The sequence below is a fragment of the Ursus arctos genome, unplaced genomic scaffold, assembly GCF_023065955.2.
Source record: "Ursus arctos isolate Adak ecotype North America unplaced genomic scaffold, UrsArc2.0 scaffold_5, whole genome shotgun sequence".
Lineage (NCBI taxonomy): Eukaryota > Metazoa > Chordata > Mammalia > Carnivora > Ursidae > Ursus > Ursus arctos.
This window is the reverse complement of record NW_026623067.1, coordinates 49,528,109-49,551,398: the sequence shown is the minus strand read 5'-3', so window position 1 is coordinate 49,551,398 and position 23,290 is coordinate 49,528,109. Positions and strand designations below refer to the sequence as shown.

The 23,290-nt window shown below is 38.2% G+C and overlaps 1 long non-coding RNA gene across 1 annotated transcript in view; it reads right to left on the bottom strand.

Moving 5' to 3' along the window:
- LOC113255306 (uncharacterized) overlaps positions 1-23,290 on the bottom strand; it is a 140,077-nt gene that overhangs the window by 110,870 nt on the left and 5,917 nt on the right. Inside the window, exons 2-4 of the long non-coding RNA XR_008957481.1 lie at positions 18,681-19,375; positions 13,734-13,836; positions 9,879-9,990 (exon numbers count right to left, since the gene is read on the bottom strand). This is a non-coding gene — a long non-coding RNA (uncharacterized LOC113255306). The remainder of the gene's footprint in view (positions 1-9,878; positions 9,991-13,733; positions 13,837-18,680; positions 19,376-23,290) is intronic.

Sequence of the window (23,290 nt, the reverse complement as noted above, 5' to 3'; positions counted from 1 at the left end):
TGATAGGTAATGCCAAAGCATTTTTATTTTTTAATCTCACCAGCAATACGAAAAAGATTTTATGAATCTATATCTTATCCAACATTTGGTATTACCAGACTTTTGAATTTTTGCCAATGAAATGGCTATATCATTGTGGTCTTGATTTGCATTTTCCTGCTCACCAATAATGCTGACCATCTCTTTGCATTTATTGGCCATATGTAATTTCCTCTTCTGTGAAATACTTCTTCATATTTCCTGGCTACTTTTTATTGGGTTGTTTGTGGTCTTCTTATTGATTTTTAGGAGTTCATTATATATTCTTGGTATTATTTGTCATTTATGTGTATTATGAGTATCTCAGGATTCTATCTTTTCACTTGCTTTTGATGAGTACAATTCTTAATTTTAATAAGCCCTGCACAGCTTTTTAGTTTTCTCTTAATTTAACCATGGTCTTATTATAGGGGCACCTGGGTGGCTTAGTTGGTTAAGTGTCTGCCTTGGCTCACGTCATGATCCCAGGGTCCTGGGATCAAGCCCCTCATTGCATCAGGCTCCCTGCTTAGCAGGGAGCCTGCTTCTCCCTCCCCTTCCCCCCTGCTTGTGCTCTCTGGCTCTCTATCTCTGTCAAATAAATAAATAAAATCTTAAAAAAAAAAAAAAAGGTCTTCTTACAGATTTCCTTAGTTCTTGATGGGCTTGTTGCTAACTTAATCCAAATCCTTCCCAAAGTGTCCAGGTTTTCTCTTGACATATTCAAATTAGATAATACAACAATTTCAACTTCCTGAAGAATTCCTTCCTGGAAACTTGTGACGTGTTCAATCCTGGACATGTTGCTTTCCAGGCACAGCTGTCACACTGAGGTCTCCAATCAACCCATCTTACATACTCTCCTTTTCTCTCTGTTTCTTGGATCCTAGGTCTTAGTCTTTTCTTACTTCACTTCCTTGTTTTGATGAAACATATCCCTCTGTAGCTTCCTGAGAAGGGGTGCAAGGGAGATAGATTTTGAGAGATCTTCATTCTGCCCTCACACTCTGGGATGGGAATGGAATTGAAATTGGAAATGATATTCCTTCAGAAGTTTGAAGACACTGTTTCATTGTCTTACAGCTTCTACTGTTATATTTGGAGTTTGGTGCTATTCTGATTCTTGATTCTGGTATGAAACCCCTCTTCCCACCCCTCTGGAGATTGTAGGATTTTCTCTTTTTTCCCAGTGCTCTGAAATGCCATGATAGGATACAATGTGGGTCTATTTTAGACCGCTGTGCTGGGCAAGCATGCCCAGTTCTAAGAAATTTTCTTGAATTCCTTTCTGTAATTTCCTGCTCTCCATTTTCTCTGTGTCCTCTTTCTGGAAACCCTATTATTTAGGTATTGAATCTTCTGGATTGGTTGTCTTATTTTCTTATTTTTTCTCTCCTACTTTCTGTATCTTTGTCTTTTTATTGTACTTTCTGACAAAAATCCTAAATTCTACCTTCTGTATTGATCTTCTAGTTCATCTAAACTTCCTTCATATCTGCTATCTTCATTTCCAAATGCTTGTTTCTTTGTTCTATGAATTTTTTTTAAACATAATATCTTGTTCTTCTTTTATGAATGTAACAACTTCTCTTATTTTCTCAACATTTCACTCACTCACAGCAGAGGTTTTCCTTGTTCTTTGGGTATTCCCTGGCTGTTTGCTCAAACCAAAAGCTGTCCACCAGAAAGCACATTAGTAACTCTGCACATGTATGTGTAGCTTGTTTACTGTAGTCTTCATTATAGGGCAATCTAGCTGGGCCTATTCCTTGGGAGATTCTCAATGTCAAGATCTTAGTTCTATTCCCTGGGGACTTCCTGATGTCAGGATCTTAGTTCTTTTCTCTCCCCCAGAGAAGATTTCTATTTTTCTGCCAGCTGCATGTTGGTTGACAGCCAGCAGCCTGGGAGCTGAGAAGGTCAGGGGAAGTTGCTGTGCAAAGTGGGAAAGGAATAAAAGAATAATTGCTTCATTAACACACTGTCAGAGAAGCCTTAACCCCATATTCACCCTTGCCTTCCAAAGATACCTGTGTCTTGGGGGATTTTGCAATGTAAATTAGGTTTCTGTTCAGCTTTCCTTATTGCCAGTTTAGGATTGCTTTCTCTAGTCTGCTAGGTCGATAACTATATGCTTTCCAGCCTTCAGAATTTTGTGACTGTTATCTTCCTTCCTGTTCTCTCCTTTATTTTAGGTTTGTGCCTTTATTTTTTATTTATTTTTTTAAGATTTTATTTATTTATTTGACAGAGATAGAGACAGCCAGCGAGAGAGGGAACACAAGCAGGGGGAGTGGGAAAGGAAGAAGCAGGTTCATAGCGGAGGAACCTGATGTGGGGCTCGATCCCAAAACGCCAGGATCACGCCCTGAGCCAAAGGCAGACGCTTAACCGCTGTGCCACCCAGGTGCCCCTAGGTTTGTGCCTTTAACTGGAAATTCAAATTAAGCTTTTTAAAGGATTGTCAGATAAATTCAACAAACATATACTGAGCACCTATCATGTGCCAAGTCCACAGATTCATCACAACATTAATGGATCTGTGGGCTTAGGGCTGTTATTAAATGCAGGACTGGAATGATAGATGCTTGTCAAGTCCTTATTGTTCTACTTGCAACCACTGGGCTACTTTCTCCAGCTCTGATGTCCTTTGTTTATTCTTTTATCTCTGGGGTACCATTAATTCTTTTTCTCATCTTCTATTGACTGAAAACATCTTTTCTCATCTGAAATTTCCTTTCAGATTTAAGCACATAAACTATTTCTGAGTCTGTGTCTTCTTTCTACATAAAAATGTCTCCTTTACCAATAGAATAAAAAGAGAGGATTTTAAACTCTGTCTAGTAACAAAAATTACTTCTAATTTATATTCAAGCTAAAAACACATCATCCTCCTCACTCTCATCGGGCAGTATCATGACTCTTTCTATGCCACAGACCTGGCAATACTGATTTAGACTATTATAGTTAATCACTGTACACGTTAAAGTGGATTATTATTTACTGTGGCTCACTAGTACTAGGAATTTTCATATGTGTTGGCACTACTGCTTTCTGGAGGCACAGCAGCTAATTTCCAAGTCTACCAGTTATTACCTACATGACTGTGTGAATATTTTTTTGATGTGTGTGTGCTTCATTTCCTAATGTGCAAAATGAGGAAGATAATGGTACCTCCCTTAAATGACAGCTTTTTTCTTTGGTAAAATGAATATAATAATAGTATTTCCTCCAAAAAACCATTCTGAAGATTAGATGTCAAGCCCTTAGCACACCACTTGGTGCACAGTAGGCATCACGTGTTACTAACATCATCATTGTAATTATTTGTCCTCATCTAACAAATTAGGAAACAGAAGTTCAGAGAAGTTTACTTAATTTGTCTACAGCTGCACAGTCAATAGCAGAGCCAGAATGCAAACTACGGCAATTCAGTTAATACTAACACGTTTTTTAGAGTGTTGATATACCATGGGTTCATTTAAAAATGTAGTTCTTTTTAGACTTATTAAGTATTAATTTAATTACATTTAAATGGAATAAAACAGACTCAGTTGGCAGGAACAATTTCACAAGTGAATGAGAAGAGAAAGCAGGAAACATCCATGCAACGAGGTAGTCTGGCACAGCCGTCAAAGCCTGGGTGGGCTGAGGAGGGTTTCTACAGGGGGTGGGGTCTGGGGGAGGAGGTAGCAACTGGGACCCTGGGTAGGGTGACAGAACCCAAGCGGGATGAAGAGGGGATTTGCATGGGACAGGGGGCAACACTAGCAAAGGAGATGGGTTACTACATAGAGGGGAGTTAATAAAATAAATAAATATATTAAAGGCAATAGGAGACAGATTTTTCATTGTCAGAGAAGGGGGCTACAAAACATGGAAAACATGAAAACTAAAATCGACTTTGTGGTATTGGAATTATAATAATCAATCATAGAAATAATCAATTACTAGAATTGAGGGTAATGATATAAACTGTAATCTGTTCAGGAAATAGTAGTTTACAACCTTCCAACAAAGACAATCCCAAGCCCAGAAGGCTTCAGGGTAAATTCTTATAAAAACTTAATAAAGAAATAATAATAATTCTACTCAAACTACTCCAAAAAATAGAGGAAGAAATACTTCCAAACTCATTCTATTAGGCCAGGATTACAATGACACCAAAAATCAAACAAAGATATTACAGTAAGAGAAACTTAGAAACTGGGGGGGCCTGGGTGTCAGTTAGGCATCCAACTCTTGGTTTCAGCTCAGATTGTGAACTCTGAGTCGTGTGAGATCCGGCCCCAGCTTGGACTCTGAGCTCAGCCAAGAGTCCGCTTCAGATTTTCTCTCCTGCCCCTCCCGCTCGTATGAAGAAAGAGAGAAACTTAAAAACTGATATCCCTCATGAACATAGATATAAAAATTCTAAACAAAATTTTAGCAAATCAAATCTAACAAAATATTAAAAGGATAGTACATCATAACCAAGTGGGATTTATCCCAGAAATGTAGGGTTGGCTTAACATTATAAAACCAATCACTGGAATTCATCATGTTAACAAACAAAAAAGTAAACATGATCATCTCAACAGACGCAGAAAAACTATCTGACAAAATCCAACTGAAATTCTGCTACCACCTTGTCAAGGGAAGCCTCTGTTGAAAATCGTAGGTTTACAGGGAGTAAAATATAGACAACCAGGTTCTGTTTTTGAGGATATGCAAAAGTGGACTCATACTCATTCTTGTTACACAGTGCTAGTGTATGTTCTAACTTTCAATTATCTCTAACCTAAATACATTATGCTATAGTTTAACTCAGTGTTTCCCAAACTCTGTTCCATAAAACATTAGCATCCTTTGAAATATAAGGCTCTTTCTATACCTTCAAGATGTACATTAACATATTAAAAGTTCTAACTCCAAGGAAGAAACCATATCCAAAATTTTTTTTCATGTAAATTTTGATCATTGCTTTCCTATCAGGGTAAATTATTCTGTATTTGTGCTAAAAGCATTTTATTTTGACCCACCCATCTGTTCTTGCTTATATACTGTATAATTATTCACAGAGGCTGAAAAATCAGCAAGGTTACAGCAGTCTGGAACAATGTCATGGAAGGGTAGCTGTTCCTGACTTTGGCCTGTGGCTGGACGGTCTCCTTTAAATACCACCTTTACTATGGCATTCCTCTACTCACAGACCTCCCTACATACACTATACCACCATAACTGTATACCACCAACACAGAAACTGGTAACCTTTCTTAGCAACTTTCCTAATTCTTTGATTTTAATATCTTTTAATTTCATTTTTTTAAGATTTTATTTATTTATTTATTTGAGAGAGAGAGAGAGAGCATGAGAGAGAATAGGAGCAGGCAGGAGGGGCAGAGGGAGAGGGAAATGCAGACTCCCCGCTGAGTAGGAAGCCCAATGCAGGACTTGATCCCAGGACCCTGGGATCGTGACCTGAGTCAAAGGCAGACGCTTAACCGACTGAGCCACCCACGCACCCTAATATCTCTTAATTTCATAAAATAATCTAAAATGTTTATCCCAGACGATTAAAAACAATAAATTGTCAAAAAAATTTAGAAACCACAAAGATATCAATTAAAGCAACTTTCACTTGACTCATAGGAGCGCATTAAAGAGGCTTGTCTCCATATTCCAAGAGAAAGACAAGTGGTAAAAGTGAAATTTCTATGGGTGTTTCTAGGTGCTACAGTCTGAATGGTCATGTCCCCCCACATTCCGTATTTTGAAATCTTAACCCCTAAGAAGATGATATTGGGAAGTGAGGTCTTTGGGAGGTGAGTAGGTCATGAGAACGGAACTGCATGAATGGGATTAGTGCCCTTATGACAGACCCACCTTTCTGCCATGTGAGGTGATAGCAAAAAGAAAATTGTTTATGAACTAGGAAGCAGGCCTTCACCAGACAGTGAATCTGCCAGAACCTTAATCTTGGACTTCCCAGTCTACAGAACTGTGAGGAATGAATCTCTACTGTTTGTAAGTCACCCAGTTTATGATATTTTGTTATAGTAACCTGAACAGACTAATATACTAACACACTGTTTCTTTCCATAAGCATGGAAAACACATTAAAGGGAATTGTGTCCTGTGAGAGGTGAATCTACAAAAACCTGGGCATCAAGTCATAAACCTACCACAGAAAAACAAAATAAAACGGGAAACCCAGCAGAGCATTTTCCTTTTGTATGCCCAGGGGATTAGTAGCTTATTCTTTGTGCAAAGTACTACACATCTTGGAAGCAAATAGTTTAAATAAGGTAGTAATATATTTAAGAGTGCCTTTCGAAAGTTACAATCCCTAAGGAAGACAAAAGAATCTTTTCATTGCAAAAAAGAATTCAAACAGATTTGTTGTAGCAAAGGAGCAAAGTGAACTGTGGTGTGGGTAGGATGCTGAATTCACAAGAAGGATCACAAGATCCTGGATAGGTAATTTTTAAATTAAAGTGCCTTTTCCTCACCACTTGGAATAGTTCTTGGATGAGTTATAAAGCGTTTGTGCTAACAGGATTAGACCAACGGTCATTTCCTATAAACAGGAACAAGATTTCAGCTAACCAAGAATAGTGTGACAAACATCATTCTGACTCTTCCACTGAAGCTGTAGAATGAAACCCATAAAAACAGGAAGATACTGAAATCAATTTACCATGATCCGACCTTACTGGTGAAATCAGGACAAGCCCTAAAAGACATACGCTCTGAAGCACAGGACTACCACAAGTGACACACTTGCATCGTACTGTATTGTCTATTTAGTCTTCCATTTCAAAAGGCAAAGGATCCATATTATAATTAAAAAAAAAAACCTTCAGAAATACACTAATATTAGTTGTACTTAGGACTAGTAAGAATGCAGTAGGAAAAATTATGGAGAAAGCAGATCATCCAAACTATTATTTTCTGTTTCAGGAAAGAGGCTTTCAAAACAAACAGTTTTAAGTTAAACCAACCTACTCCTGCCTCCTTTTTAGGGGACTGTCCCTTGCAAATTATACCTATTTATACAAATAATTTTACTCCAAAGAATACTTACTGAGGAAATATATATTTAGCAGGGACTTAACATTTTTTAGCAATGCCATGGTCTCTCTGAAGAACACAGAAGAAATTTAAGATACATTCTCTGCTCTGCTTCACCCTGTTAATTTAAAATTCTAGAAATAATACTAGACGTTTAAAAACAAAAATGTTTTATCTTCTTGATGAAATGTACTTGCAGATATGAATCTTAAACAAAGGTAAAATCCTGGATACTCTATTTTTTATTTACCTGGAGGGAACTGGCCACCTCTGTCCTACCACCCTAAAATAACCAAAAGAATGGTTTCTTTCCTTCATTAAATCACTGGCTCATTAAATTTCCATCTAGAAAAAGATAGTTTAATTGTCCACTGTCACATCATTAATATTTATTAACTAGGACTACATCCAACAGAAATATATGTCTTATGTGCACCAAGAGAGCCTAAAAATAGTCATAGCAGCATTATCTGCAGAAGGTACGAAGCGCAGACAACCCAGACATCCAACACAACAGAATGGATAAATAAACTGTGGTACATTTACACAACAGACTACTAACAAAGCAATGAAAATGACCAAACTGCAGCTACATCCAACCACATGGATAACAAATGGAAGAAGCAAGACTAAAGAATATATCAAGTATGATTGTATTTATAAAAAGTTGCTAAACATACAACACTGAACTACTTAGATATATCTGGTACATAGAGCTGCACACTCAAGTGGTAAAACTATAAAGAAAAGCAAGGAAATGATTACCGAAAAAGGAAAGCTAGAGCTTTCTCAGAGAAGACAGGACAAGTGTGGGGAGAAGGTTGTGACTGCCAAGGGACCCACAAGGCTTTTGACATGTTGGTCAAATTCTTCCACATTTTTGCCCCCCATGGGTGGCAGTTACAAGGGATGCTTATTCTTACAACCATTTGTAAACTGTAGACGTCATACTACCACTTTTTAAACTAAGAATATCATACTTCACAGTAAAATACTTCTAAAAACCCCATGGGTTATGGTACTAAATATTAAATACATATAATATATACATATATGTGTGCATATAATATACTCACTAAAACCTATTGTTTTCAAGGGGGGAAAAAAGCACAGTGATTCTATACTAGACTTCTCTTGCTCCTGTCCTCTTCTGCTGAGCAAATATTAAAAAAGCGAATGAACTTAGAAAATGAAAGAGGGTTTAGAAGTACACTAAAGAATACTATTCCCTGTCACAAATGTTATTTGAGAATGTGAAAGACTTATGTGGCTTTTTGGCCAACAGTGGAATTGCACGTATATTCTTAGTCTCTCCTTTGTCTACTGATATAATTTGCTGATACAACTATGCAGAAGCAGTACTTGAGGAAAAATGAGCATCATTCTGTCCTTACAGCTCTGACACAGAAGCAGCTGTACTTTGATTTTACACCTAATGGCCTGCTCCTTAGTTTCCTGCTTCCACCAGTAATGTTGATTCTAATCTTTAGAAAGTCTGCTTCTTTGAAAAACAACAACAAAAAACCCGCACTGAACTAACTCAGCCATGTCTGCCTACAAGTTATTTGACCTGAGTTTGGCCCAAATCAACCTATTCTTTCCTCCATGCTCCCGAATTAGTTGGTTAACAGGTAACTATGTTACCTTTTCTTCTGGCCTGGAAAAAACATGTGACATCTAAATACTGGTGATATGATGATATCCTCAAAGCCTCCTTCAGCAATGATCCCAATACGAGTCTTGGTTAACAGACTGACATTTTCAAACTCTGACATATCACACAAGAAAGAAAATGGGTTGACCAACTGCCCACCTCTACGCTCCAGAATGGATTTCCTAAAAGGAACACAGAAAAATCGGTAGGGCAACTTTATTCTCCTGTCTGTGATCAGGATTTATTCTATAGCTCTTGGGTAGGTCAAAATCAGTTTTACATTTAAGAATACCTGAATCTGATCTGTGTTCTTAGAAGTTAAATGTCATTTTCCAAAGTCAACCCCACCAAGTAATGTTGTGGTATAAACAATGTTGAGGGCAATTCAGGTCACTCTTGATCTCTACCAAAGGTTCATCCACAGCATAGATTTCTTCAAGCAAACTGTGATTCAAAGCTTGGTAAAATAACCAACAGTACTGCTTAAGTCACATGTGGTCAACAGTCTGTCTATTTAATCTAACACTCAGAATCAATGCCTTAAAGGCAAAATAATAATTTGTCTATCACCTGGCAAAGATAAACACTGAAGGTAAATGGGCATCTCTTTTTAGGCTGGTGCTTTATTTCCTCCTGAGTTAATAACTCCTCTCATACGAGGGATAGATTCTCCAAGGAGGAAAGGAAAAAGAGATATAAAGCAATCTTATAATGAAGTTGCATTACTCTACCTAAGTAGTATCTACATTATAGCCCATTACATGGCTCAAATATAGTATGGGTCAAAGGATATTTCCCCAAATATAACTAAATACTGTAAGAATATGATATAACAGAGTTATAAAACCATTAACTCCTGTTCCCCAACATCACTGTTCTATTTGGCGTGACACTGAATTAGAGTTCTCCAAAACATCACTCACATTCAAGTATAAATTCTAAGACTTATTTCAAAACCAAACCTCATTGTGTTGGGATTCATTACCACTTGGCTTATATAATACCATGGTTGTCCTCACGTACAATGAAATAAAAGCTGACAGTACAGAATATACCTCTTTTTATGGAGAAGAAAATATGTTCCAGGACAAAATGTAAACTTCATATATTGAGAAAGCATTTTAACAGAGGAGGGATAAAAATATTACCTTACATTTGTGAGTAACTGGAATTCAAATTCAGGCCTCCGATTTCATGGCCTGGTGTGCTTTCAATACAACACAGGTGTCCTTAGCTTCCTTGATAATGATTTATCCAAAATCTTCCTATGAAAAAAAGTGATTATAGAAAGTAACTGCAACAGTCCAGTCTTTTGCTTTTAATGACAAACATACGTTCACATTTATTTCAACCACCTCTCCCAAACGATTCCTTATTGAATAAAATCTGAGGGGGTGCCTTGGGGGTTCAGTCGGTTAAGTATTCGATTCCTGATTTCGGCTCAGGTCATGATCTCTGGGTTGTGAGATCGAGTCCTATATTGGGCTCCATGCTGGGCGTAGAGCCTGCTTAAGATTCTCTCTCTCTCCTTATGCCCCTTTCCCCCAACTCTCTCTCTTCCCTCTGCTGTCTAAAAAAATAAAAATAAAATCTGAGGGGAAAAACATGCATTTTCTAGGCAAAATTTTCCCCTAAAGATTCCCCCTAGCATATGAGGAATTAGAAGATCACAGCCATATGCTTTCTTTTCCCACTACTCAGCAGCAGTCAGTGACCAAGCAGCAAGATAACCAAAGCAAGAATAGGATCTAGAGACTGCAAATAATATTACAGATGATTTTAATTGAACACTAGACCAGAAATTAAGTATAAACGGTTTCTAAAGCAAATATGGCTTAAAATTAATTAAATACTTATAGCAAGAAGCTTGTTAATTCATTAAAGTCAAGATCACACTTATTCAGATAATTTCAACCATCCAGCAGCTTCAATTGCAACTTTATTTCCTTTAATTAATATCTCTCAAGACACATATAGACATACAGCACAATCATTATTTTATTGGGTTATAATATTACTTCAAAATTTTATAGGTCAGCATGGTGATTTTTGTACAATTGTTGGGTTCTGAGTTTTGGGAAAAGGTATCAATTCACCACCAATGAGTAAACAGTTGTTGCTATATTTAAAATAAAGGTTCCCTCAGTTTTTGGACAGCCAGTGATTGCTTATATAAATAAGAAATGTGCTGTGTATACACAGAAAATAAAATTTTAAATGTTTATCTTTGTGTCAAACTGTGTCTCTTTAAGCAAAAATAGACAATTCTCAATCAACCCATACCAACTCTGCATTAGATATTTTAAAGTTGACTAACTCAAAGAAGGAATTCTAAAACAATCACCCAAAGCATGGAAAAAGTATCACCCCAGTAGACCAGAGTTTTACTAAACTAACTGCATAAGAAGCTCTCTGTCTGAAAATGGAAAAGAGAAATCTGACACACAAAACTCATGTTATCAGGAACAATTAAAACAAATAAAAATTACTTAAAAAGTTGCAATCAGCTATTTCATATCCATCTGTGGTTTTTGATTGGTTGAGTGTTGCCTTTCAGAGACTGACTTCACTCTCATTCAATGCCCCTGCTTAGGTTGAAAGTTGACAAAACTGATAGAGAACTTTTGTTGGACAGCAGAGAATCTCCCACCAAGGGCTAGGAGAGGAGTCTAGGAGAAGCCACAGCTATGTTTTCTTGCAATCATGAGGTAATAGACTTGTCTAGATCAGTGATTTCCAAGCTTGTCTGTACATTGGAGTCACCTGGGGAGTCAAAACACTATTGATGCCTGTATTCCATCACTAAAAAGTGTGATTTAATTGATCTAGGTGTGGCCTGGGCTTTAGAACTTTAAAGACAGGTGATTCTAGCACATAGACAAACTTGGAAAGAAAAAATGGTCTATGTTCTTTTATATTCCCATCTTAAAATTTTTTGTCTAATTAGGTTCATGTCTTTTTTAGCTCCCTTCTTTTATCAGTTTCATGCCATTTGGGGAAACCTATCGAAGCACAACTTGTTCTGGAATACTGTCAAAAGGAGAATAAAAGGAAGAATAAGACGATGAATAAGCCAAATTTCATAAAATATTTCTTCATGACAATAATTACTAGAATATTTTTTTTTTTTCAAATCCAAGCCCTAGAAACTTTATTCTCCATCCTAAAACCAGACAGAAGAATTATAGAATACTGCCTACAATAATCTGGGGTTTAAGTAATCATATAGATCTGTATGACCTATTCCAGCTTTCCACTTTATCAGATGGAGCACGGGCAGCTGCTGGAACAAGGAAGAGGAATAGGAATTGGGTCTTACACATGAATAAACCTGTGGAGATACTAAGTTCATTAATGTTCTTGTTGGCAGGAATCAGAATGGCTTAGAGGCAGCCAAGTTGAATTACAGGTTTGATCTACTTAAGAGATACATGTTATGCGGACATCAGCACTTTTTTTTTTTTTTTTTTTTGCACCAGCCTCAAGGCAGACTTGAGATGAGACAAAGTGCAGCCCTTCCTTTCTCAATAAGATTCGGTTGTATTTCCCCATGGCTTCTCTGCCTCCTGTGGGGGTATATGAGCTGTCTAGACGAGAGAAGAAAGAAAATAGTTTTAAAAGTTCAAAAGTGTCAGTTTATCACTAGCAAATAATGGACATAACTAGATATCTTTACTCCTTAAAAAAAAAAAAAAAAAAAAAAAGTACCCGTAACACATGAGTAGACTGAAACTGGAAAGCACAGACCACAATGTCAGGGACTCAAAATAACATCTAACTTCATTCTGATACATGGGGTTAACATGCTTTAGATAGACTGAGCTACTGAGCTGAATGTACTGCTCCTTTGAAATTAAAAGAAATGACCAATACGGTCAACTAATATTTGACAAGGAGCCAAGAATACTCAATAGAGAAAAGACAATCTTTTCAATAAATGGTGCTGGGATAATTGGATGTTCACATGTAAAAGAATGAAACTGGACCCATATCCTACACCACTCACAAAAATTAACTTAAAATGAATTGAAAACTTAAATGTGAGACCTGGAGCAGGGGCACCTAGGAAACTAGTTGAAACTCCTAGAAGATAGGAATAAAGCATCTTGACATTGGTTTTGGTAATGAATTTTTGGATATGACACCTAAAGCACAAGCAACAAAATAAAAAACAAACATGTGGGACTACCTCAAATCAAAAAGCTTCTGCACAGGCAAAGAAACTATCAATAAAGTAAAGAGACAACTTGCAGAATTGGAAAAAAATATTTGCAAATCATCTATTTGATGATGGGTTAATACCCAAAATACACAAAAAAACCTCATACAACTCAATAGCCATAACCCAATTAAAACATGGCAAAGGACCTGAATAGACATTCCTTTTTTTTTTAATGATTTTATATATTCATTTGAGACAGAGACACAGAGAGAGAGTGAGCATGAGCAGGTGGGAGAGGCAGAGGGAGAGGGGGAAGCAGACTCCGCACTGAGCCAGGAGCCAAATGTGGGGCTCGATCCCAGGACGCAGAGATCATGACCATCTGAACCACTCAGGAACCCCCTTAATAGACATTTCACCAAAGAAGGTATACAAAAGGCCAACGGGCACATGAAAAGATGCTCACCAGCCGTCAAGGAAATGCAAATTAAAACCACAATGAGATATCAACTCATGCCTGTGAGAATGGCCATCATCAGAAAATAAAGAGATAAAAAAAGCTGGTGTTGTGAAAAAAAAGGGAACTTGTGTGCACTGTTGGTGGATCGTTAGTTGGTGCAACCACTATGGAAAACAATACGGAGGCTCCTCAAAAAAAATTAAAAATAGAACTACAATACCCATCAGTTTCACTTCTGAGAATACATCCAAAAGAAAAGAAAACATTAACTCAAAAAGACGTTCACAGCAGCATTATTTACAATAGCCAAGACATGGAAACAACCTAAATGTTCATCAATGGATAGATGGAATATTATTAAGCCATAAGAAATGAGGTAATCCTACCAGTTTTGCAACAACACTGATGGACCTTGAATGCATTACACTAACTGAAATAAGTCAGTCAGAGAAAGACAAATACTGTATGATCTCAACTTGTAGGCAGAATCTAAAAAAGAAAAAAAAAATGGAAAAAGAGATCAGACCTGTGTTTACCAGATACAGTGGGTGGGGGAGGGGTAAGTGGAGGGAGGTGGTCAAAAGGTACAAACTTCCAGTTATAAGATAAATAAGTACTAGGGATGTAATGTACAACATGATGACTGTAGCTAACACTGCTGTATGAAAAATATAAAAGTTGTTGAGAGTAAATCCTGTGAGTTCTCATCAGAGGAGAACATTTTTAGCTTTTTTTCTTTTCTTTTTATTGTATCTATAGAAGATGGATGTTAGCTGAACCTACTGTGGTAATCATTTCACAAAATATGTAAATCAAACCATCCTGTTGTAAGCCTTGAACTTACATAGTGATGTACGTCAATCATTTCTCAATGAACTGGAAAAAAATGATCAGATCATAATGAGGATATGGGGATGTCACCATCCAAACCCTTTCCACTTCAGGACACAATACAATCTGATGTCAGTTCAAAATTCTAATAATTGGGCAAACCAAGACATTCCTAACCTAAGTGGAAAGAGGGGCAAAGGCACATAAGGAGAGGAGTGTGTTGTGAGTGAATTGTAGTCAGTGGACACAAATGGTGAAAAGCAACTTATACAGAGTAATTTTAAAGGTTTCTTTAGTTTAGTGAAATGGAAAACTTTCTAAAAGTCAATATAGCTATTCTCCAGATCATTCCTGTCTTAGTGAGAGCCGACTATACCAAAACACATGGAGACAAAACAGAAGCTACGTTCTCGATTATTTCCAAATACACAAAATCATCCCCAAGATGTGCTCTTTTGGCAAGTGACATGGCAATTTGGTTTTCATTTCTAGTGCCAACTGCAACCAGTTGTTTCTTCTGAAGCTTTAAACTTAGGTCTAACACTGAAATGTTCATTTCCTTCAGTCTTCTGCTTTTGCTTCCCATATATCTGTTGCCAAAGTTACAGTCTACCACCCACACAATTGCCAAGCCAGAACCCAGGAGTCATCATGGGCTCCTCCCTTAGCATTTCAGTGCAAGTTTCCCAGTCTTACACATTATGTATCCTAGTCAGCAAATTAATCCTCCCCTCTCCTCTTCATCCCTTCTGCCACCACTACGGGTCATGTCGTCATCCTAACTGGTCTCCATAATCCTAATTTTGTGTTCTGTCAACACTTCCCCTACCCTTCTGGATCTTTCTGGTCCTATTACTCAAATATGAACATACCACCACCCTGCTTATTCTCAAAAAACTTTGTCCCTTTATTCTTGTACTCCTTTGCCTGTAATGTTTATCTCTCTACGTTCTTATTCTAGTGAACTAGCTTTTACATTTAGTTTCAGAATAACATTTTCTCTGTCAAACCTTTTCTATCAGGCTGTGTTAGGTGTTTCCTCTTCTGTGTTTGTATCACCTTGTAAATAACTTTATTGGAGCATTTGCCACATTGTTTTCATTGTTTGTTTACATGTTTATCCTCTCTTCTGATCTATGAATGAAAAGTGAGCTCCACTTCCCATTCAATGTTATAGCTCCTACACCTGGCACCCAGAGGGGGCTTACTAAATCTACTGATGTTGAATCAGTGGTTCTTCATCCACTCCCTGGAATTACCGAGGGAATTCCTAAAAATACTGAGGCCTGGACCCATCCCAGACCAATCCAAATTGAATTTTGAGGGGTGAAGCCCAGGCACTTGTGGTTTTAAAAACTCCCCAGGTGATTTTAATGTTAGTGGTTGAAAACCACTGCACTAAATCATTTATCTGGAAATGCTAGTTAAAGCTGTACCAAGAAAGCACAAAACTTGAGGGTCTTTTGTGATCTATTTTTTTAAGGACACTGTATTAGTTACCCCTGGCTGAGTAACAAATGACCCCAACATTTAGCAACTAAAACAACCTACACTTATTATTGCACAGTTTCTTGTGGTTAGGAATCTAGCACAGTGGGGCTCAGGGCTTCTCACAAGGCTGCCTTCATGGTGTCAACTGGACTGTTATCATCAAGGCTTGACAGAGAAGAAGAGCTTGCAGCCAAGCTCATGCATATAGTTATGGTAGGACTCTGTTCTTCACTGACTGTAGGCTAGAAGCTCTCCCCAATTCACCTGCCTCTCCATAGGGCAGCTCACAACATGGCAAACTGGCATCCATTAAAGTGAGCGAGTGAGAGTGCAAGATAGGGTGAGCCAGATGGAAGCTAGAATCTTTCTATAATCTAACCTTGAAGTGACATCCTATCACTTTTACCATGTTCTATTAATCAAAAGTATGTTATTAGATCTAGCTAAACTAAATGAGAGGGCATAAAACAAGGGTATGGATACCAGCAAGTGGGTATCATTGGGAGACATCTTAAAAGCTGCCTACTATAGATGTTTAATGCTACTTGACTTAAAAATTAACCTACTTTAAAGGAATCTCAACCAGAGTGTCTTAACATTAGGAGTATACATATCATTGATTTCTTTGTAAAACCGATTGAACTTGCTTTGACAGAGATGAACCAAAAAAGCTGACAGGTGTACTTTTTAATACATTTATATTTTTTCTTTCATTATCTAAGTATAGATGTGTTAATTTAAGGCCATTTAAACAAAATAATGTCAAGGCAAGTCAGCTTGCAGAACTCCAATCTTCACATGGCCTTATGAATTAGGTCAATGTGCTTTTCAAAGATTAAAAGTGCCCCTTTCATTTTCCAAACATTTCCCCAGTTACTCAAGTTCACAAAAAAACAAGTCACTTTAAGGATTTAACATATAATTTCTTTTTAGTGACGGGCAGTTAACAGTAAATCTAAAGGTAAAATACCAAGCAAAACAGGCAAATTAACATACGGACGATATTAAGCTGAAGAGACTAATCAACTTTAAGTTTACCTCCCATTTTAGAGGAAAAAGCCAATGTACTGCACAACACTAAACACTGATCTTAATAACCAAAAAAATTTAAGCCTTCCTCAAAGATACTACCAATACAAAAGGATCCATTCATCTTTGGACTGCTTACTATTCGATGCTAATGTGGAAAGCTGAAGTTGCTTAATGATACACAAAACTACACAAAGTAGTGGAAATGTGGAAAGCTGAAGTTGCTTAATGATACACAAAACTACACAAAGTAGTAAAAGCAAAAAGAAATTGATGTTAAAGCACAAATGGCTTGCATACCTGAGGTTTGATGTTAACAGCTCATTTACACAAAACCCTAAACTCCTGGTTTATATTCCAACTACAAAATATCACCTCCCCCAAATCAATTATTTTTGGTGTAGAAAGTGCTTGCCTCCAGATTAAGAGTACTGCATTTAGTAATACCTTTTTCCTTCAATAATTTCCTAGAAATATTTGTTAAAAATATTAGATCATAAAACCGGATGTGATTTTTTTAATCGTTAACACAAGGTTATAGAAGATGTCACTGAGAAATTGTGCTTTGTGGGTGGGCAGAAAAAGCTTAAGAACAATCTACTGCAGTTTGCTTTTAAAAAAGATTTAATTGCATCATCAAGGGGGAAGTCTATCCTTTCCTTCAGCTGAGGTGCCAATTCTTAGTGCCATGATGATACTTGCTAAGACCTGGTGGATAAAGCCATGATCAGCTACTATTGCCCAACATAAACATTTCCGTGTCACCAATTGTGAGAGTTACAGCCGACATGAAGTTTGAAGCTACTACTCTGGACTGTTGAAGCTCTATGGCCTTTTAACAACCCCCTGGGCCATTCAGGTCTTCTGGCCTACATACACTTATTTGGGGCTTTAGTTTGAATTTATTAACCTTACTTAAGAGATTACTTTTCAGCAGCCAAACCAAGAGGCTGGAGACGGATGGGTCACCTAAAAATCTATACATTTTTTTTTTCAAAATACTATGAATTAGCAATGCTAAAAATACCTTCCATGTATTTCAGCCTTGAGCAAATGAGTAAATATATTAAAGATAGTGGCAACAACTGAGGGTTACAGAAGGGAGGGGGTGGGGGCATGGGGTAACCGGGTGATGGGTATTAAGGAAGGAACACGTGATGAGCACTGAGAGTTACAAGCAAATAATGAATCATTGAACACTATATCAAAAACTTATGATGTACTATATGCTGGCTAACTGAACATAATTTAAAAAAAAGAAAAAAAAAAAAAGAAAGATAGTGGCAGCCAGGAGTCTTTCTGTTGAGGGAATTACAAATAAGGAAAAGGGAAAGAATAGAAAGCAGTGATAGACTGCAACTGAAGGTATCAAAATAAACTCATGGTTTTTAACAGGTATAAATATAGCTATTTGTATATTTGTCTATCTGCTGAGAGGGACTACAGCCAATGACACACCAGCAGTGTGAGCAAACCTAGCACTCTGATCTTGGTTTCCGTATTCCATTGTCCACGAAAAGAAAGCAGGGCTCCTTGAAGAAAATGACTGATTCCAGGGCCAGGGAAAGTACAAGATGAACCTGGAATATCTGATTGTACCAAAAAGAACGGGCTCAAATTATGTTGAGTACATGAAATATCTGGGACTTCTGACACACACAGGGAACATTCTGGGGCTTCAATGGTCAAATGTGGGACAATTAACAACATCAAAATAAATAAAATGATAGTAATGGATTTAATCTGTTACCTAAGAATCCATGAATCCATCTGTTACAAATAAATGAACAGGATGAAACACTTGCTTTTATTATAATGTCAACAACTAATAAACATAGATGGAATGATGGATTTAGAAAATCAGTCACTCACTCCAATAGGGACTTGGAGGAGGGGCAGGTTTAACTGTCCCATGGCCAGCCATTGTCTCTACAGGGCTCAATGACATGCCAAGAACTGTTTCTCAATAGCCATACAATTACCTGCTGCAGATGACATGACCTTACTCCAGAATCGCGGGGGCCTTTATTATGATTCTCCTACTTGCTATAAACGCCACACTGCATTTTTTCCCAGCACTGACGCCACTAAGGTCTGCTGGATCATAAGGTGCAAGTGTCTGTCAGGGCTGCTTGCCCCGAAGCTTGCAACTGTCCCAGAGAACGCTCCTGCTCTGGGCCCCATTCAAAGTTGGCAGCCTTCCATGTTTCTTGGTATAGGAACCAGCATTATTCCTAGTTGTGGAACACCTTGTCTCCAGAAGGAAAAGAGGCCAGCAAAATGTTCTACTTCTTTGTGGTAGGGGCTGAATGAGGCAGCAATTTGACTTTCACTTTGGAGGAGACATCCTGCGTTCCCGACAATTAGATCTCCAAACTTTACTCGTGACTGGGCTCTCAGTCTTCTTATTGTTTATCCCCCATGTTCTGGGGTGCATGTATCTCACCAAGATCTTCAGCATAGTAGCCACCTCTTGCTCATCTGTCCGACCACATGATATTACAACAAAATGGACCAGTGTAATGTCATGAGAAGTATTTAGGTGGTCCATATATCTTTATATTATATTATGACTGAAGATGGGAAAGTTAACATAACCCTGAGAAAAAACTCCGTCTAAATGGATAATGTTGACTGTTCTTTGTGAAGGTGAAGTGGTTCTGATTCTTTTTTCTAACTGGAATGGAAAAAAAAAAACATTGCCAAATTAGTGACACACCAGGTATCTGAGGCCTTACTAATCTGTTCTAGCAGGAACAGAACAGGAACCGTACTAAGAGTTATTACTTGGTTTAGTCAGCAGTAGTCCATAGTAACTCCCCAGGATCTATCCAGTTTATTTAGGAGCTGGATTGGTTATTAAAGAAATAGAATTGGGACCAGCATTCCTGTATCTTTTAGGTGTTAAACGGCACTAATCTTCATTCTTTCCCCAAAATACGGTATTGTGCCTGATTTACTGTCTTGGTGGGGAGAGGGGCAGATTCAGATGGTTCTGTTTGGCAATCCCCACTATAACCCCAACTCCACAGACCAGGGATCCAATGTGGCATTTGGAGTAACTGCTACATAAATTCTAAATTATGCACTTGGGGCCACCGTGAGACTAACTTGAGCCAGAACACCTCGTCTGGTAGATGCGCATTTTAACAGGAAGACTGTACTGTTGCTTTAATTCCAGATACCAAAATCAACTCAAATCCTATGACAGATAGTCTTCAAAATATCCGATTATTACCCTTTCCCTACTGTAGTCACTTAGAGAGATGGCCATAAAGCCCTTTTGAAGAAATGTCATGTATTCACGTACTTTCTGTGTTGTCGTAGGATTCTTCTTCCTTGGGACTCATCCACATACTCAGTTCTAGATCTGGAAACTGTTTAGTCTGGACACTGAGCAGGGGATCATGCCTTTTTACTGTTGTCACTGCCTGTCATCAGCCTCCTGCTCCTCCATTCTTGCTTTTTCAGGGTAATAGATGTTAATCAGTACCCTCACGGACTGCCCATCTATTTTGCCCGTAAGGAGACTATGCGCTATTAGCTGACTCTAGACTTCTTGTGGGTCAAGCTCTTTTGGTTCCAAGAATGACCTTGACAGTTATTATGATAACTGTGGACTTCTAGCTTCTGGCTGTTAAGCACCACCACCTGGCTTCCCTTACTTGAGGGCTCTATTATTCCCATGGATGTTAATAAGCCAGCTCTGTGGCTGCTTTTCTTAACCTCCATCCCAGGCTTGCAGAGGACAGCCACCACCAAACTTCTAAGTGATGCTGAAGTCTCTCTCACCAGTGCTCTCCTGATGGCCTTGGGTGAGTGGTGTAGATTCTAGCCCATCTCATGGAGTACAATCCTCCAATGGATCTTTCTGGCCTTAGCAATGTATCCATTCCGGCATGCCCATTTGCTCAGCCTCTTTATTCCTTCCTCCACAGTCTGCCAGTGCAACTCAGACATTTTTCACTTCACTGAGATTTAACCCAGTCATTGTCTTGGTTACTGGTTATTTGCTTGGCAACTAGGAAAGGAGAAAGGAGTAGAGGAGGAGGGCTACTGCGTTGTGGGGAAGAGGCATCTGTAGTATCTGCAGGAGAGCAAACATGCTAGTTTTACTAAAAAAGGGCTACCTTTGCAAGCCCTAAGGGTCCAGAGGGAGGAGCAGGGGAATCCCATCAAGATGACCCTATCCCTTGGGGCGCCTGGGTGGCTCCTCAGTCGAATGTCTGACTCTTGATTTCCGCTCAGGTCATGATCTCAGGGTTGTAGGACAGAGCCCTGCTGTTGGGCTCTGTGCTCAGTGGGGACATCTGCTTCTCTCACTCTGTCCCTCCCTATGCTCGTGTTCCCTCTCTCCAAAAAACTAAATGAACCTTAAAAAAAAAAAGACTGCATCCCATATTTAGGACCCTAGATTTCTCCACCTTCAAATGAAAAGAGCCATGTAGGCTAAACATTCAAAGCTCAAATATCTTTGGAGCTCTGTGAAGTCAACATTGGCTAGCTTTTCAGCATGTGATTCAACTGACTCTGACCTTCTGGGTGGTAAAGGCTACCACAGGAGGCCTCTAGCTCTAACTCTGAGCTGCTCATGACTTGTTAACAGCTATTTCTATTTTCCTTCTGCAGTACTTCAATACAGCTTAGCAGTAATCAGCCAACTCTATTGTCTTTGTAGATGTTATTCCTCCCACGTTTTTCAAATGCCTGTATAACTACCAGAGTTCCCCTTCATTGGGACACTGTCTCAGGTCAACACTGGTGAAATCTTTAATACTAAATCTGCAGGCTTATGCCAGGGGTAAATGAGTGCCCCACCTACCAATCACAGTGGCCTCTTTGGCCAGGAAATGGATGAGCCACTTCTAAATCTCAATTTTACCATCCCAGAAGCCAAGATGGAAATAAATGTATAAGATTTTTATCTGGGGAAGGAGCCAGGAAGACTGGGTGAACTGTCACACGATGATGCAAGTCTGACCCTAAGTGAAAGAGAGAGGGAAGGTAGTTTGGGTGGAAGTGTTCTAGGTGGCCATGTAGCCTAAGGAAGGCTTGGTAAGGCAATGGAGGAGTCCTTGAACCCCTGCAGGCCATCAGGGAAGTCTTGTGTCTGCCAAAAACAGGGCTTAGTATCTCCGTCATGCTCAGTGAGCTGCAAAAGAAACAAAGTCTTGGCACAAACATAGTGACGGATTTCAGAGCACAGCAGCTGAGGTCCTTGGTCAATTAATTAAGCTCCTTGTAGTGGGGGTCTGTGACATGCATTCTTATTGTAGTCTCATCATCCTAGCAAGAGGGAGAGCTGGAATTCAAATTAGGTAGTTTGGTTCTAGAATCTATACTGCAACCACTAGACTAAGAAGGCATCTCTTAGAGCTGCAAACGACTGAAATAAATGGTCCTCTATCATGCTGGAAGATTTAAATGGCAGGCTGGACCAGGCTGGTAAGAATCATTAGGCTCCTCTAAAGAGTTTGCACTTCATTCAGAAAATAAAGTGGGGAGAGGGGCACATCACAGAATAATGTATATGAATATATTCCATATGCACTGCATACACACATGAATAATTTATAGACCCATATGTAGCTTTAGTTTCCTATGGTACAAAAGGGTTAACAGACCTGAAAACAGCTGAAACAAACAGTGATTCCTGGACTGCATATACAGTAAGATGTATCACCCTGCATATATGGTAAGATGGTCAGAAAGTGTTGATCATTCATACCATCTAGAATGTAAAAATATGGGGGGAAGATGGACTCAGATAAATTCATTTTCCATCACTTGGTATAAGATCTTACTGTGGCACAAAGCTATCAAAAATTCATCTAATTTTTACTACTTTATTAATAGTTTTGAAAATTATATTCTACCATTTTTATGCAAAGGCACTCTTTCCACTTATACTGTGTGTCAAATAGGCATTTACAGGCTAAATGAAGAACATAATCACTATTTATAACATAATTCCCCGGGAATCTGCGTAAGTTCCCAACAATCAATTTACAGATGAATTCTATAAAATGTAACCTTCTATAAAAAGGAGACCACACAATTATTCATTAACTAGTTAGTGTTGCAAACAACAGGTAGTCTTAATTCTACTTTATGGACATGGGAACCCAGCACAAAAATAGTAAATGATTTTTTTGCTCCACATCATGAAATCAAATATGAACCTAGAACTAGAGACTAAATCAGATTCTTACACACCTATATTCATTAATGATAAAAGTGTTCAACTGCAGTATAGCCCTGTAAGAGAATATTAAAATCTAGAGATGAAAAGAATCTCAAGTGAACATTGGTCCAACTTTCTGTATAATGGCAGGTATTACTATTATCTGCTTATTACAAAGAATGAAAAATTAGTTGATCAAGGCCAAATCTAAAAATTAAGTAAAACTCCAAATTCCTCTAGAAACTCATCATACACACCACTATTATTACTTCAAGAGTACATATGTGAATCTGAATGGAGTTTTTAGATTTTTTTTTTTTAAGATTTTATTCATTTATTTGACAGAGATAGAGACAGCCAGCGAGAGAGGGAACACAAGCAGGGGGAGTGGGAGAGGGAGAAGCAGGC